Raw genomic sequence first — 17735 nt, 5'->3', positions numbered from 1 at the left:
GATCTGTGATGAAATCCTGCGCTCTTCTATGACGTTTTTTGTGATGATGCCTGATTTCATCATAGAAAGGGAGGGTTGCAGGATCGTCACCACCGATCTATGACGAAACAGAAATATTCATCATAAAAAAACGCTCTTCTATGACGGTTTCAGATTCGTCATTAACATTTTTGTCATATAAGTGGATATTTCTAGTAGTGTTTATTAGTCTTGTGTTTGGTGCTTGTTAAGAGCTTGGTTTCATCAGTAAAAGGCTGAAACTACAATCAGTGTGCTCGGCTGGGCTTGTTGCGGCTGCGGCGGGGGCTGGGGCTGCTGCAAAGCTAACAAAAGATTAGTTGCGATTCTTTTAAGAAGAAAATATGTTCTTTAAGCTTTGCTTGGTCCTTGATCACGTTTTATGTTTATCTATGTTTGCCTTGCAATGAACTTGAAGTATTTTGCATGTCTATCCCTTCCAGCGGTTTTTTTTTGTTCCTAGGAACCAGATGCTATGGCTTCTTTCTCTCAATATATGAGTTATTCTTTCTTTATGATACTCCATCTATCCTAAAAATATAACAATTTCTAGCTTTATATTTAGATAAGTGCTATCTTGATATATTAGTTGATTTATTTGAATTTGGGACAGAGGGGGCAGCATATAATAAAAAAAAAGTTCGACCTAAAGATGTTAAGACCACAGCATTCCAAATAAGAAGAAGACCTTCTCATCAGGCCCAAAAAACCCCTCCAGTGCTTTGTATATGGGACGGACAAGGGGATTTTTTTTAACCTAAGCCTAAAATTTGCTCTCATGTGGAGTCGAACCTAGGACATGAGAGGTGTTGCTGGGGTACTCTGACCAACTGGACTATATGACCTTTGGTGGGGCAGCGTATAATGTCCCTAGCAAAAGAAAGAAGCGCCGATTTTTATGCAATTTCCTCCTTAACTTTCCTCCTTTTCTTAACTGGATCATTTCGTTGCCAACGCCTTAGCTGTTCGTTTCCTTATAATTACTTTATTTATCCTGCCATCTTTGCATTGAGTTAAGATTCAAAGTAAAAACAAATAATGCGAGAGGCAGCTGAGACCCCGAAGTGAAATCTTGCACGTACATTGGAGGCAGACAATGCAAGCTGCACCCAGGTATACACAAAAGTACAAAGTGCATGCTGCAACAATGTAACCAATGCAACAACCATGGTCGAGCAAGCTCACTAATACTATACTATCTGTACGATGCATGGATGTAGTAAGCCTGCGTGTGGAATGATATGTATATCAGAGAGCGCGCAGTAGTACAGCCAAGAAGCTGCTAAGCAGGACGAAGCATCGAGTATGTCATGTGGGCACATAGTAGCAGCTGAGTCGACGACGACGACGGAGAAGAAAGGCGGCGTCATCATGCGGGTGCACGTCGCGGTGGTGTGCTCTGCAGTGGGTTTCCTTGGCTTCGTCATCCTCATCCTCGGAGTCGCCGGGGAGGCCGCCACGGCGCAGGCCTACGTCCGGGGGCCTAATGATGACAGCGACGGAAAGTGTCAGTACCGCACCACGCCGGCGCTGGCCTGCGGCATCGTCGTGGCGCTGCTGGCGATCACAGCTCAGGTCGTGGTCACCGCCACCAACCTGTGCTGCGGGTGCTGCCGGACATGGGAGGTACCAACGGAGACAAGGCGCATCATCGGCATCGTCCTCTCCGCCGTCTCATGGTACATATACGCACGCGTATTAGTTACCTCCGTCCAGGTTTTGGTATTTCAAGATGCATATCTTTTATTATGTATAGACATAATATATCATAGGAAAAGTTATGAATCCAGAAAACCTAAAACATCTTATAATTTAGAATCGACGATGATCTGGGAAGCTATTTATATATGTAAATCAGTCAACTTTCTGTCCTCTATTAGTAAATCTATACCTAATAATAAAAAGCCAAAATTTTCACCGTATTTTTTTCTGCCTCTTACTCCTCCAATCACCGGCTCGGTCTCGGTCTCTATGCTAACAGAGATTAGGAGTAGGGAAGAGAACAGAAAGAAATATAGGGTTCCAAATATAAAAATACTAGAGAGAAAGAAAAGATGGGAGAGCCTTAATAGTTTTTGAAATATATCAGGATTTCTGATGCAAAATGTCTAGATCTAAATGAGCCTCTCCTGGTGGGCTTCTTTTTTGACCTGGGTTGAATCCTTGCAGTTGGACCAGCTTCGTTGTGGGCTGGACCAAGCCTATGCAAGCATTTTTCCTTATGCAAGCTTTTTTCCTTTTCTTTCGTTTTTCTCTTTTTCTATAAAAACAGAGATATTGCAAAATTCACCAAAATCATAGAAAAATCATAAAAATGCCAAACCAGTTTTGCGGCACAACTAAATATTTCATGAACGAGAAACTTCGCAGATTATTATCTATTAAAATCTTACAAATGTATTTATGTAATTCCTGACGAGGACGTCTAAAAATTCAATCACTGCTGGATAGACAAATTATGGAGATTGATATGATGCATAAAAAAAGCTACAAAGGTCGATATTGAGGCATGAAATACATGGGTATTACGAAAAAATAAAGTTACGATATACTTATAGCTAAATAATTATGTGCTTTGCAATGAAAGGAAAAATATACCAAGGTGTATTTCAATTTGATATAGGTTTAGTAAGACATTGTTATTTATTGTTAGTATTAACTTATATTATGGATGTCACGGTCATCATAAAATAAATTATAAAAGGATAAAACATAAGTAGATATGTACCATTCACGTCATCGTTTTGCATGAATGCTTGATAAATTTTTTTCTTCCGTTGCAACGCACAGGCATATTTGCTAGTTAAACTAAAGCATGTTTTTGTCCACAGCGATTTTATTTTCTAATTTTTTTGGTTCTATCATGTGTCTCTATAATATATTAAGCCACAAATTAAACGGTGTGTTTTCCACATTTATATTTTCCATTCCAGTTAAAACTGGTACAAAGTTATGCACATCCATACTCCATATTGCAGGATCATTGTGCTTCAAGTGGTGGCACTGTTTGTCACGGGCGCTGAGCTTAACGTGGATGCCGACGGCGATTGCTCCCACGCCCTAGGTAGCTCACTGTTCATGGCAGCGACAGTCCTGACTGTCGCCACCACAGGCATGCAGATCGTGTCCTACATCCTACTCCAGGTGACGACGATGCCCACAAGCTCCACCAAGCCCCCGATGGCAACACAGCTGCCGAAGTTGGCCACGGGGTAGCCGGTGGTGGAGCCAGAACTGCAGCAAACTGCATAGGAGGTGGCTGCGGTCGCAGTCGCTGGACAGGAGCCACCACCGCCTTCGGATCCTGTACCGTCTCAAGCCACAGAACCTGCATCCTAAGTTTAAAGTTCGGATCCTATGCCAACTTCTATATATGTTATCGCGATGCCAACTTCTATATATGTGTTATATATGCATGCTTTGTCTGTTCAGAATCAGTCAGGATTTTTGTATAGCTTTGTTCGATATACGATGATAAAAACATACGTGCAAACAGCTCTCTTCTTAAAAACATTCGTAGGCTCCCGTGTCGCTCCCAAAGGGGCGAGTCGGGCAGCCGCACTTCCGTCTGCGGCAAGCTCTCTCCCACGGGGCCCTCAACCTCGCCGCCGCCAGAGTAGCCGGCTGGACCTAGGTAGCCACGAGGAGGGCGACGGTGGGTCCTCCTCCATCGGCAGTGCAGGATTTATCGGAGCAGTGCGGCATCGGCGCAGTGGGCTGAGGCAGTGGGCTCCTGGAGCGGCAGGAGCGCTGCTCCAGATCTCCAGCGGCCCCAGGGATGGTGGTGGAGCTCTGGTGGGTAGATCTAGTTCTCCCCTAGTCGGATCTACGAGGGGCGACTAGATCTGGTGGGGGCTATGGGTGGATAGCGGGCGCTGAGAGCGGTGACAGTGGTGCCCTAGCGGCCAGAACTGACACTCCTAGGGCCGGATCTGGTGCTTCTGAGGTGGCAACAGCATGTGGCGCCCGCGTTGGAGACAGAGGCCGGTGTCAGCTTCGGAGATGGTGGCGGCTTGCAGGCATGGTGGCTTGGTTGCTAGCAATGGATTGTGGAACCTAGACCTGCTTGATGGCGGCTAGTGCGGTGCAGGACAACGTCGGTTGACAGGGCTAGCGCCAATGGAGACATGTCTACATCTGCATGACCAGTGCGGTATCTTCATGGTGATGGCAGTGGTGACGACCAATCTTGGAGTTGGATGGAAGTTCGGTGGTGGCATCTTCGATGCACACATGTTGCGGCCGTCAGGCACCTTCATGAGGCATTTTGTTGGGGTTGGCGACTTTAGGTTGGCTGTGGTTATCTTTAACTGGCGTCACAACGGCTGGCCATGCATGCCAGCGGCCGGTTCTTTATGTTTGCGGTAACTTTTAGAAGGAAACTCTCGGCGGACAAGAATATGGAAATGGTGCTTTGGCATGGTATGTGTGGCATCACGAGACTATCTTGGCTCATGCAGCAACATGGTGTGGTGACCCAAGATGTTTTGGTGAGAAGGCAGCGGCAGTGAGGCTGGTGCCACATTATCGAATCACATTTTTCATGACTCGGTCATTGTGGCTATGACATCTCGTCGATGGTGGCTCACTTCGGTTACATCCATGCTTTGGGCATGTGGTTTGGGGTGGGACATCTAGAGAAATCCTTGCTCTGCTATGCTCATGCTTATAATAATGACACATGTGGGTGTCGTGGACCTCAGTGGAGGCATTGTCCCATGTACCCTCACTCTATTCCCGCTGAAAGGATCAAGATGCCCAAGAGGGGGGGTGAATTGGGCTAATCTAAAATTTCTTACAATAATTAAGCCCTACACTTAGCCCATTTCACCCCTTGTGCCTAAAAGTGTTCTCTATTCCTCTACCACACAAAAGTTTTGCACCCTAGGTTCCAATCCTACTCTAGCATGTGAATTCTAAGAATGTAAAGACATGAATTGAATTGCTCAAATGTAAATGCTCAAAGTAAAGAGAGGGAGAGGAACACAGCAATGTTTTTCCAAGGTATCAGAGAGTTTCCACCCCCACTAGTCCTCGTTGGAGCACCCGCGCAAGGGTGTAGCCCCCCCATGATTGGCGCAAGGATCAAGTGCTCTCTATAGGCTGATTCTTCGACACTCCATCACGGTGAATCGCCCACAACCGCTCATATGATGGCTTGGGTCATCCACATGCTCCGCCGGATGGTCACCAAGCCTCCAGTCACCACCAAGCCGTCTAGGTGATGGCGATCACCCAGAGTAACAAGCACAAACTCTCACTTGACCAAGACAAGCCTAATAAGAAAGGTGGATGCACACTTGCTACTCCCTATGCATTAATGAGGTCCTTAATCTTGGATTATCAAATCTCAATCACCCCACTAGGCTCTTGCTCTCCCTTGTACTCCAAAGTATTTGCTCTGCTGAACAAATGGGCAAGAGAGGGGAATTGGTCGAGTAGGAGAATTATAATACCCCCAATAAAAAACATAACCATTGGGCCCCATTGCCCTATTCTGTGAGACAACCGAACTGGACCTAGGGGAGAACTAGACCATCTCACCTCGGTCCGACTCTCACATATGTTGTGGCGCTACACCTTGTTAGATACGACCATTGGAGGGTCTAGACCTGTTGGCACAAAAATGTCAACACGCAGCAAGTCGGAAGGATCTGTTTGATGGAGCAAGGCTAGAGATCCGCTTGGCTCCAACACAGGACCAGTCGACCCTACGAATTTCCTAAGGGTGTGCCAGTCAATTTGACCTGCAGTTGACAAGGAGAGAAAGTTTATCAATAATTTAAGGTCGAACATGCCGGTTTTGCCCAGATAGTTCCAAGTGTGCCGCTTCAGGAGCAGCCAGACGGGAAAATCGACTAAATAGCCAATACGAGGAGAAATCGGTTGTTAAGGACTGTAACACTCGCGGGTCATGATTGATTTTATAGTAATGAATGCAACGTGCCTAGATATAAGTAACATCATCAACTAGATAAATATAACCAGTGTAAAGCATCGAGCCAATAAATTTAACGAGAAAGGATATAACATGCAAACAGATTGACTATCTAGTATAAATAGATCTACAAGTGCTCTGAATCTAATCTATTGCCATCAATAGTGAGGTTCGACTGGATCGATGCAGCTATAATGATAACAACAAACTAAAGCCGAAGAATCCATAAAACCATTTATATATTGACAGGTTTCTAAAAGACATGCTATATGTGTGAAAGCACAGGCGAATCGGCTGAAATAGCCGATTCAAATAAAAAAAAGATCATAGCATGAGAATAATCGACTATTTAATATGAACAGATTTATAAACTCATTGAATCTAATCTATTATCTTTAACAATGGGGTTCGACCGGATCGATGGCAGCCATAATAAAGATAACTGATCAAACCTTTCAAAGCAAACAGATCTATTCACATTTAACAGAATCATGAAGACACACTATAAGCGTTAAAGTACAGGCGATCGGCTGTTTAGCCAATGCAGGCATAGCAAACAACTAGGGTCATGCCTAGTTGAAAGCAAATCTACCAACCAGCATACTCTGATCTAAAGTACTAATAGTGGGGATCGACTGGATCGTTACATCCATAATAGCGAGCTATAGACCAGATTCAACTAGCCGATAAACCTTCTCAAGATCAGGCATGCCTTAACCGTGTACTACGCACGATCAAGATTAAAGTAGAATAGCATATAAAAAATAATCCATTGTTTAAAGTAAGAAAAATCGCAATGTGACAGAATAAATGATGGACTACAAGGGTATGAGGCTGATCCAGATCGATCTCGATCAGTCAGGTTGATATTGCTAAAACTAATGACAATAAGAACATTAGCAAGATCGGTAACTTAATGAATCTACCCGAAGGATGCCACCCTTAAGTAGAGCCAATAACTTGACCGTAGTCTAATTCGAGCAGTGGAGGCAGAATTTAACCGATGCAGCCATACTTGAACTAGATAAGGATCGATAACTAGCTTATACTAGAGCTTGCAAGAGGTCGGCTAGACCGATGCAGCTTTACAAATAGAAGTATAAGCCATGATGGTACTTACAGACAAGCCAGAGGTCGGTCGGACCAATGCAGCCCTGCTTGTTGAAGAACTCGCCGAGATCTACATTACTCCTACTCCTAAGGGTTGGCATAAAGCCAAAAAAGTAATTGGTATTGATTGATTGGATGATTTTTACAATAGCCAGGGTCCAATATTTATACCCGGAACCTAAACATGAATCCTATTCAAACATGACTCATTACAATCTTTGGAATAAAAGAAAACATTCCTAACTTAAGATAACTTAGATCCTAATCTTTTCCTTTTTGTAGAGTCCGACATATTTTCTCGATGCCAACTGTAGCTCGTTGATGTTATCTATTGATGTCATCCAAAGAGAGCCGATTCTAGTTTCGCAACTTGAATCAGCTCATAGCGATCCCTATGCAATCGATTCCTTGATGACATAATCTTGGAAGCTTTGAGTTCCCGCGTTCTTCTTCCCAAATTTTGGTGTAAATAGGACCCTCACCATGGTCTGGATGCCCCAACTGGACCAAGCCTAGATTCAAATGTTGCCTCTAGAACCTTTATGTTTTCTTTCGTACTGAGACTACACAGGGTCCGAACTCTGACTATTCACTAGGTTCGATTCTCCCTAAGCACATACCCTAGCAACCGAACCATAGATCCTTGGTTCGGTTACACATGCAGTCAGGGTCCCATTCACCCAGCGCCTGAGAGAACCTCCATGGCTGCCACATGTCCACCAGACCCAACTCCTTGGTCTGTTTTCTCACTGTCAGCCTTGGTCCGGTTCCAAATAAACCCTCCAAATCACTTCCAATTCAAACACTTTGTGAATAGGGTTTGTTCCATTTGATCTTTGGGCTGTCTCTAAGCTATCTAGTGCTAAGTTTGACAAGTGTGCACCACACCTAACATGTTAGACTCACATAGGTCAAGGTACTAGTTGATACTCCCCTTAATAGTATGACCAAACGAAAAACAAAGTCCTAAACTACTCTAAGTGTCTCTCCAACACCAAATGACATTAGAACTAGTATGTCCTTAACCTTGTTATCTATCCTTTGAAAAATGAAACAATTTCCATCGATAGGGGCATGAAAACCATAATTGCCCAATCAATCACCATTACCATGACCTAACTCAAATTGTCTCTGCAAAACACATGTTAGTCACAATAAACTTATGTTGTCATTAATCACTGAAACCCAACTAGGGGCCTAGATGCTTTCACTCTCCCCTTTTGGTGATTGATGACAACATAACCTCGAGTATGCTTGGTTCATATAAGCAATTGACAATAAGACCAAGGGGTTCGGAATACTTATATGACCCAAGCCAACAACATGTACTTGATAGAATATGAAGTAAGCAGGAGTACAGAACAAAGAGCTCATTACAAATGGAGTATAACACGGAAGCAATGCAAATGAGCATAAACAAGTGACATGATATATATAAATAAAAGTAGAGAGCACATATGTCATATAAGTCTCACAATCACACATATATCGCATATAACACAATGCATGAAAGTAAACAAGATATGCATGAATGTATCACACACAAAAGAACAAGTCCATATCACATGCTCCCCCTAAGTCTAACATACTCGCTTCCTCTCTCCCTTTGGCGTCAAGCACCAAAACCAAAGGGTTGATCAGTAGGATAGGAGCAGATGAGTCAGGTGCTGAGGCACAGTGATAGATCTCAAACTGAGTGGCATCATCCTCGGACTCTGGACTCACAACTGTCGAACCTACTAGAGCTAGCTGAGGACCCTCTAACTTTGAAAGTGCAAGTGAAGCTGTCTTGGTCTGCTCTGTTGTCTTGGTAACTAGGTCAGTAGGCTATGAGATAGAAGCTAAAGTTGTAGCCTGGCCCTAGGTCATAATAGTTGTCACTATAACAACTGGAACAACTGGCTCTGAAGAAGTGACTAAAGATGGGATCGTCTCTATAGTCCCTATGGCCGGAGCTACTATAGTGGGTATAGGTACTCAGAACTCCGGAGGTGTAGGGAGTCGTAAAAGCTCACTGAAGGTGGCACCCAACCTATAGAAGACTGGTGTATCGGTCATTAGCAAAGATGCTGACTAAGTAAGAGTGAAGCTAGTAGTGATCAGTATGAACCCCTAAGCCTGCTTGGTCACTAGAGAGGCAAACCATTATGAAAACTACACCACAGGTGAGGTTGACTATGTTGGCAACTGCTGACTCTAACTCTGAAGTTCACTAGACTGTAACTATATAGTCATTATAGGGGTAGCATTCACTACTGGACCAAGCGACTGCACTGGAGGCTAATATGCAAAAGCACCATTATGGCGAAGAATATGCTCCATGAAACCAATGGAAGTATGTAGAAATGCAAGGAATTGATGCTAGAACAGTTGTTGTTGCTGCTAGAACTGATCCTATTGAGCCTGCATCTGAGTGGTAGCGACTACCTATGCCTCTGCCTAACACTGTATCCTATCAAGAATAGCAAGTAGAGCTGGATCTGTCTACTGAGGTGGTGTTGAACTAGAGCCACTAGCCTCTCTGTTGTGTCCCATGGGGACATGGGTGGAATCAACCGGTAGTCCTCATCAGAGCTATCGGACGAGTTGTCCTAGACCACGTCATCCTGCTATGCCTCAAGCTGCTCAAGCTCAGCCTCTATAGCAGCCCTAATGGCCTCGTCCTGCTCAGCCTCTATCTTAGGAACCTCTGATCTACGGTGTGACTGTCTTGGTGTCCTGCTCCCACGACAACCATCTTCCGCTAAGGTCATCTAGTAGACGGGTACTTTGTAGGTGACTACCCTAACTCTCTCCCAAGCCCTCTGACAGCTCGAATCACCATCATAATCAAGAAACTAATCCAATGTGCATAGGGAAGCTATCGTCTAGCCCGAATACCATCTACAATGGTTTCCTCCATCTCACAAATTAGAAAATCAACTAAGTCAAACTGAGTCTGAGACATCAAAGCTGAAAGAAGCCATTGCTAAAGGTTAGTCAACCCCTCCTTGTATCTAGTCCTAGGCAGCAGGGTCCTTCGCATGACATCATTCAGGAGATGAACGATAGGTCAGAGGTCATGAGGAGTATGACTAGAGACCTCTTCAAATAGTTGCATGAACAAAGCTGCTACACGGTCTATGTTTGGAGTCCATCCACCTGGTGCACGCGTAGGCAACTCATTAGTGTTGAAGCATTGGTCGTATCGTCTGGTGGTGGACTCTAGTAACTTGAGTCGCTCCCGGATAGCACTTGCATATAGCCTGTAAGGGATACCTCTAAGAGTGAAATACAAGTACTGGTGATCTAGATCTATCCAAAGAGAAGCATAGAACTCTCTGACCCAAGTTGCCATGTACTTCCTAGACCGACCGAGAAGGTCTACCAAACCTGGTAGATAGGTCAAGTAGGGAAGAATCCTCACCACCAACTCTAATTATATGATCCAAGGCTAGACTCTATGATGTCGAAACTAAACTTTAGTGAGATCCAAGGTGATGTAGAAGTCCTCGTGAAGTGGGTGGTACCATCCCTCTAAAGCTCTAGTGTCTCTCTCATGTCAAAACCACTACTCCATCTCTACAAACCTCAACTCATGAACTCTAGTGGCACTGATGTTCCTTAAGTCCAGTTGAACTGGTGGTGGTGGTGGTGGCTCTGCTGCTGTAGCTGCTCTTGGAACACGACCACAATGCCTCGGACCCTCAGGTCTAGGCTACACCTGAGTATGAGCAATGCAAACTAACAAAGATGTGGGGTCTACTGCTACCCCTCTATCTACTACTCTAACTATGGTGCAGGCTCCTCTGCCTCGGGCTGATCTATTGCCTCTGTGCCAAACTCTCTGTCCTCAAGGTGGAACTAGACATCACCAATGTGGACTCCACTACCTCTACCACCTCGCTCAACACGCTCAGCTACTACTGCTACTGCTATTGTCCTTTGTTCCTCTAAGTCACCACACTTGTGATTCTTCTTTGCATGCACCTTCTTGGGTCCCTTCTCCTTTTGATGCATTATCAAACAAGGTGGATGCCTCTCATCATCGCTAGGACCACCACTAGCATTCTTGCAATGGGCCATACTGACACTACAAGAGATCAACTGCCGCAAATCATAGTAAGAACTCCCCCTAACTCTGAGAATCACTGCCACTAACAAGATCAAATGTCGCTAACCAAAATAGAAACACTGCCGCTGACACTTGTGAGGCTTGGCCTCAATCCATACTCATGGGCTCAGCCCCGAGTTATCTGTCACTGCCCCATAGTCAACACTACCTCACATAATCCAACTCATTGCATGGATAGATAGAGGGGAATACATGTAAGCATACACATATATAGCTATAGAAGCGAGGCCCTATTGAAGCAAGTAAATTAGGTAAGAATGCAAAGCAAGGCTTGCTACCTTAGATCACAATAGGGACCTATGAAGAGATAACATACTACACACAAGGGCACCACAGGGTCACAACAAGGGCACTACAAGCAGAAACAATTACAAAGTGGGTTAAACAAGGATGCAGAGCTGGTTTAGGCAAACAATCGAACACTTGGAGGGCATATTGGGTGCTCACCATAGGAAAGAGCTCTACCACTTGAGGAAGGCACCTAATGGTGAGCATAGGACACAGAAAACAACAAACACATATCATCAGGGTTGGAGGAATGACGGCGAGATCGGTGGAGAAGTTTTCGGCGGCGGTGGTGGCGAGCATGGCCTCGAGTGTGGGCATTGCACTAGCATGATGTAACACCCTAGGTGTTAAGCTTGCATTTAGCCTTGGAATTGCATGAGCACAAGCATCATTGATCATTCATGAGCATGAGTATTTCAAATATTATCTCTATGTTGGTTTATATTGCATGTGTTGTCACTAAATTGCCTTACATATGCTAGGGTTTATATATAACCAATGTATAAAATGATTGTGGAACCTTAGGAGTAACTTAAACATGTTTAGAATGTCACTAGGAACAACTTTGGTATTAATGACTAAGGCTAGTTTGGTCTCTAAGTCATAACTATAGTGTAAATCATCATTTTCAAGTTGTATGTTTGACCTAAGTTGAACTATAGCCTAGAGTGTTTGCATGGTAGTGGAACCTTAAGGAAAGTTGTAGTACTTGTTTAGGGGAACAACTTTTATTCTTGGGTCATGAGCTAATTCAGTGCCTAGCTTGGTCATTTAGAGCTCACAAAAATCAACCAAACACAGTTTTTCCACACTTAGAAATATTTCTAAGGATAACTGACTCATAGTTTCTATGTGGTTGACTTTGTGATGATGCAACTTGCTAACCTTTGTGAATTAGACCTAGATCTACACATTTTGTTTTAGCATCGTGCACTAATTCGTTGTGGTTTAGGAGGTTGGAAGGATTAATTTGGCATTGTCAGTCATGCAAATGGTGCTCTGATGGCCGTGGCGTCATGCCGTCGTGGCCGACCATTGGCAGAGCTTGGCCACCGCTGGCCGGCGTCAGGCCCCATCGTAGCTGGTTGGCATGCAGTTAAGACGAAGCCACGCTGCTCATTCCACACTCGCGCTCGCACTCTCTCCCTCTCCACTGCTCTCTCTCGCGCGCACAACAGGAGCACTGAGCGCCACCACACCACCGCACTACTCCACCGTCGCCTAGTGCTCAAATTGTAGCACCATTGCTGCCTCCAGGTAGTAGTTAGCTTCACTGTCTTTCTCTCTACCTCCTCAATTCAGTAGCAGGGCTAGGCAAGCCACGGTGAGGGTGAATTCGCCGTTGTTGCCCTCATCGGAATCTCAGCTTCCATGGCTGCCGTCACGGTGAGCTCGCCGCTGCTCGTCTCCCTTATGCCTTCCTTCTTCTTCTTCGCGTTAGAGCTTGGATAGGGTGTGTCCTAGCTTGTGGCATGACCCTATGGCAAACCGTAGCCTCGCCAGCATGGAACACGATGGCCAGCGCCGCCGCGCTCCGCCGCCGCACCACTACGCACGCGGACAGACCTCGTCGGCGTGTCCCACCTAACCTAGGTAGCCTCGGTAGGTTCACATGGTCACCACAGAGCCCATGCGCTTCTCGCCGGGCTTTGCTGTGGCCAATAGTGGCTCACGTACCTCCGCGCAGTGCCACCGTGCCGCCATGGTCGGCGACGAGCATGCTCTAGTGCGTCCGCATTGCCACCACGGTACCAGTCGACGCGGGTGATTGAGTAGAACATGTAGGTGGGGTTGGTTTCACCGGAAAGCTCACCATCGGCGTGAAAGCGCCGGTCAACCACCATGCCCTATTTCGATTCACTGACATGTGGGTCCGCTGACCCATGGGTCCCATGCGTCAACGAGTACAGTTTAGGGTTTTGTTATTTCTTTTCTAGATTTTGGTACTAACTTTGGAAAATCATATCTTGAGCTAGTAGTGTCCAATTTTGGTGAACCAAATTTTGTTGGATTCCTCATGAAGTGTAGTATTTTATAAAAATATGAAATGTACTATTTCTCATATTTTTAAAGGTGAATAAAATGTAGCTAGATAAGTGCTTTTTAAATGTTTGCAATCTTGTAAAATGTATAACTTGAGCTAGGAAAGTGATAAAATTGTGATTCCAATTTTGCTGGTCTTGTGTTGACATGCTCTAGCTAGGAAAAATACTAAACTTGTAGTAAACTTGATTGAAGTAGGGTCTTTCTATTTATCTATTAATAAATGATATTTTCTGAGGAAAATTATAGGGATACAAATAAATAACGTCTTGCCATGCAAATTGTTTTACAGTATTATGGCACCAGGATAAAGCTAAGAAAAATATAGAATCTATTGCTTGACACTTTTCTATAGGGTTAACTATTTTTACAAAAATAAACCTTGCAAGCTTGTCATTTTTGTAGAGGATGATATACATGTCCAAATGGTATGAAATTATATAGTAGTCTATTAGGAGCCCTTGAAAGCTACTATAATTTTATAAGAATTTATTGTGCACATTTGGTATATGTTTATTATTTCACATAATTATCTAATTAAATTAATAAAGGCACTTAAATAAATAATTGTGCTCGACCATGATGTTTTCTATGGTGCTTGTAATACATATGAACTATTGATGTTAGTATTAAGGCTTAAAAGCAATTGGTTGTATGCAACTAATTAATTATTGCTTTATAATTCAACTAGATGGCTGCATGTATAGTTTTGGTTGTGTTGATAATTTCATGGTGATAATGGTACTTTCTATAAAACTTGTTAATAAAAAAGTTGTTGATAATTTATTGATCTATCTTGTGTTAAATGTTCATAGTCATAGGCCTTATGGTTTAAGAATTATGGTTGTTAGAAATTTGCTGTCCGAAATGCTTGCTCTCTGGATAGATTTGATTTACTAAATTGTTTGACCTAGATAACTATTTAATCACATTAAGGGTATTAAAAGAAAGTTGTAGACAATTTCATAAAATTTCCGTAATGTCCACCACCATATTTTTTGATGTATATAACTCCAGTTGTGGTCAAAACAAGTAGCTGTTGTCTTGTAGTCTAGAGAATAATTTATAGAAGTGTTTGCTTAAGTAATAGAGAAGAGATATACACCTACTCAGTAGAATAAGATGCACTTGTTATTACTTTAATACCATGCTATTGAAAACACTTATGAAGATGCATTCATCATGTCATGTCATATTATACGTGTCATCGTATATGCATTTGTGATATCTTATTCCATGCTCATGCATATAGGATCGTCCGAAGAGATAACACTATTGGAGTTCAACAAAGAAGAGGAAGCAGATCAGTAGGAGACGCCCCAAGCCACAGCTCCAGGAGAAGAGGAGCAGACTCCTGAAGATCTCCCTGAGTGCCTAGATCATCAGCCGACCTCTTTCCTCAAAGGCAAGCCCCGGAGCATTCTAAGTCTCCCGTGTTATACAAAATACTACTTGAGTCCTTTATGTTTGATGCATTAGGTTATAAGAGTTTATTGGAAATACTTGATGCATGGAACTACCTTGTCTAGATACATATACCTTTAACCCTGTGTAGGTCTAGGATCGAATATATGCTTAGCCATGCTTAGACCAGTAGAAGTCAGATGATTTCCTATCACCTATGAGATATAGGTGGATACCAAAGCACGGTTGGCTATATTTGCTATTGTGGAAAAGAATCATGGGGTAATGTAAATGGAGGTCGGGCGGAGTCTATGTGTAGGTTGACTCATGCGATTCCGTCTATGCCAATTAAGGACCATACCATTGTTGGCCCTTCTGACAAGATTGAACACATGTCTATCACTTAGCTCAACTCAAGTCAGGCCCTGTTCTATAAAAGTGCGCACTCTGGATGGTAGTAAGAATGTGCGAGGAGCCAGGCATGAGCCCAAGGGTAGGCTGGGCCTAAACATCCTAGTAGCTGGTTGTCCCTGATTATGTGGCACTGAGCGAACCCACGAAATGTGGACTTGAGTTATACCAAAGGTGACCTAAGGTGACCGTTGATCTAGTCTGCCTGGGTTTGTGTTAGGAATAAATTTCCAGCTGGTTGAAATCGATTCGAATCACCATCTCTCCCGGATAGTGAGAAACTTGGCTAGCTCCAATATCGTAGTAATTGTATTATGGAATGTGATGGTTCAGATAAACATGGAAATTACTACACCGGCTATGGTTACTATTGTATGATATCAAATGATATACCACATGTTTGGCATAGGTTAGTTGCTAATCTAGATATGAATAACTATAATTAACTTGGTGACCAAAGTATAATTATATAACTGAGTTAACCGCTTTTATGCAAAATGTTGTCAAGCTACCTCCCCTTATAAAGCCTTACATAATCCTTGGAGTCAATTTATTTTTGGTTTATGATGGGTAAGTCTAGCTGAGTACCTTCTCGTACTTAGGGTTTTATTCCCATTGTTGCAGATGGTATAGTTTATCATGACTATTACAAGAACTGCTTTTGTCCTGCTGTGGATGAGGAGTTAGCCCTAGGCAGGCATCTTTAATAATCCTTCTTATATGCTTTTGTGGATTGTGATCATGAGTTGGCACCATATTTGAACTATGTTGGCAAATACTAGTTTCGAACTATAATTTGCTTCCGCTACTATCTAACGAACTTGGTTTGTAATAACCCTATTTCGTACTCTAATGAATGAACTGTATCTGTGAATTTTATGTAACATGTGACATATATGTTGAATCATGTACGATCTTGGTTGTATGTGGATTGTTAATCAAGACCCATCGTGGTACTCGATGGACTACCGGGTTTATATGGGCTCAAGTATGATAGTGCGATCGCTTGCCGGCAGCCATTGTACTTGTGCTCTTATAAATTGGTCGGTTATGCGACACACGAGATGGCACGGCGTGGGCGCGGTGTGTGCATGGGCTAGGCACGGAGGCAGTGTGATGGCATGAGGATGGGGATGCATCAGCAATGGTGGCACGACGGCTGAAGAACTAGATGTGGTGGCGGTTAGGGTTAGTCAGGCGTGGCGACATATGGAAGGCAATGGACGAGGGCCGATTTGGATTTGGGAGAGGAAAGAAGATGACTATGGGCCTAGGTAGATAGAATGAGTGAGCACAGTGACAGGAATGTGGGCCCCATGTGTCAGCTGGATTTCAAGTTAACTACGCAAGTTTCTTCCTTCTGGACTGTGGCTATAGTGTGGATCCGGACCAAAGGGGACGTGGGTCCAGAATGGAACAGAGAGCTCTAGAACATTGTTTTAGCCATAGGACCGAGTCTAGATGAAGCCTTCAGACCAGGTCAATGGGTATGGATCTCATAGAGCATGGGAGGAAGTGCAACCAGACTCAAACGAGATGGTCTAGATGCGTGTTTTCTCAGGGTCCAAAACTAGAACTAGAGGATCGGCTGTGCTAGAATTGATTACCAGACTTAAGTGGATGGGTCCGGTCCTGTTCTTCCATTGGGTCTGGTATCTAATTTCCTTCTTCTTCTTCTCAAACCTTCACAACGGTTGCTCCTACTAGATTCCGACTCAAATGAGAGGCAAATAAACACTAGTTGGAACTGATATGAGAGACCTCTCTCAAACCCTCAATTTTTCAATATATTTTACCTTTGCCTATAAATATTTTTATGAAAATAAGCGATAAAAGGGGCGAGGAGCACCATGTGGCCACCACATAGGGGTCATAACCATTAGGAGCTTCAAATGCTCCCCCTGTCAGTGGATGAACACAGCGGATGCTTAAAACTTAACCGAAAATAACGACTATTAGCGGTAATTACCGACCAAATCCGACTGCCAATTAATACACAAAAAGAGGAGAAATAAGCAATATTGATCACATAAGCATTACTACTAACCAAGTTCCACATGATTTGGAGAATGTTATTTTGCAGGTCGCAAACACAAATACATGTAATAATTCACCAAAAGGCTTTTTTGACGCTGATTTGGGCAAAGGAACAAGGGAGACACCCATCAACTTAGTGCAAATTGGACAAAACACCATGGAGCAAGGATCCATGTCAAGCCCATGGCCTACCAGGAAAAGGTGATGGCGAGTGGCCACGGTCAAGGGGCACGCGACCCCCTGCTAACGCTGCTCAGCCATGCCTCGCTCTAGCGGTGGCATGCCCCCATGCTGAGGCGGTGCATCCCATGCTTTCGTGTGAAAGATGCACAGAAGCATCGCCTTGCTCTTGTAGAAATAGAGGGGTACCCC

At 43.8% G+C, this 17735-nt stretch overlaps 1 pseudogene; it reads left to right on the top strand.

The window, feature by feature from the left end:
- Window positions 1–1114: 1114 nt before the first annotated feature.
- Window positions 1115–3357, top strand: LOC136536803 (uncharacterized; annotated as a pseudogene).
- Window positions 3358–17735: the final 14378 nt, after the last annotated feature.

Source organism: Miscanthus floridulus, chromosome 2, assembly GCF_019320115.1.
Source record: "Miscanthus floridulus cultivar M001 chromosome 2, ASM1932011v1, whole genome shotgun sequence".
NCBI lineage: Eukaryota > Viridiplantae > Streptophyta > Magnoliopsida > Poales > Poaceae > Miscanthus > Miscanthus floridulus.
This window is presented reverse-complemented; position numbering and strand designations above follow the sequence as displayed.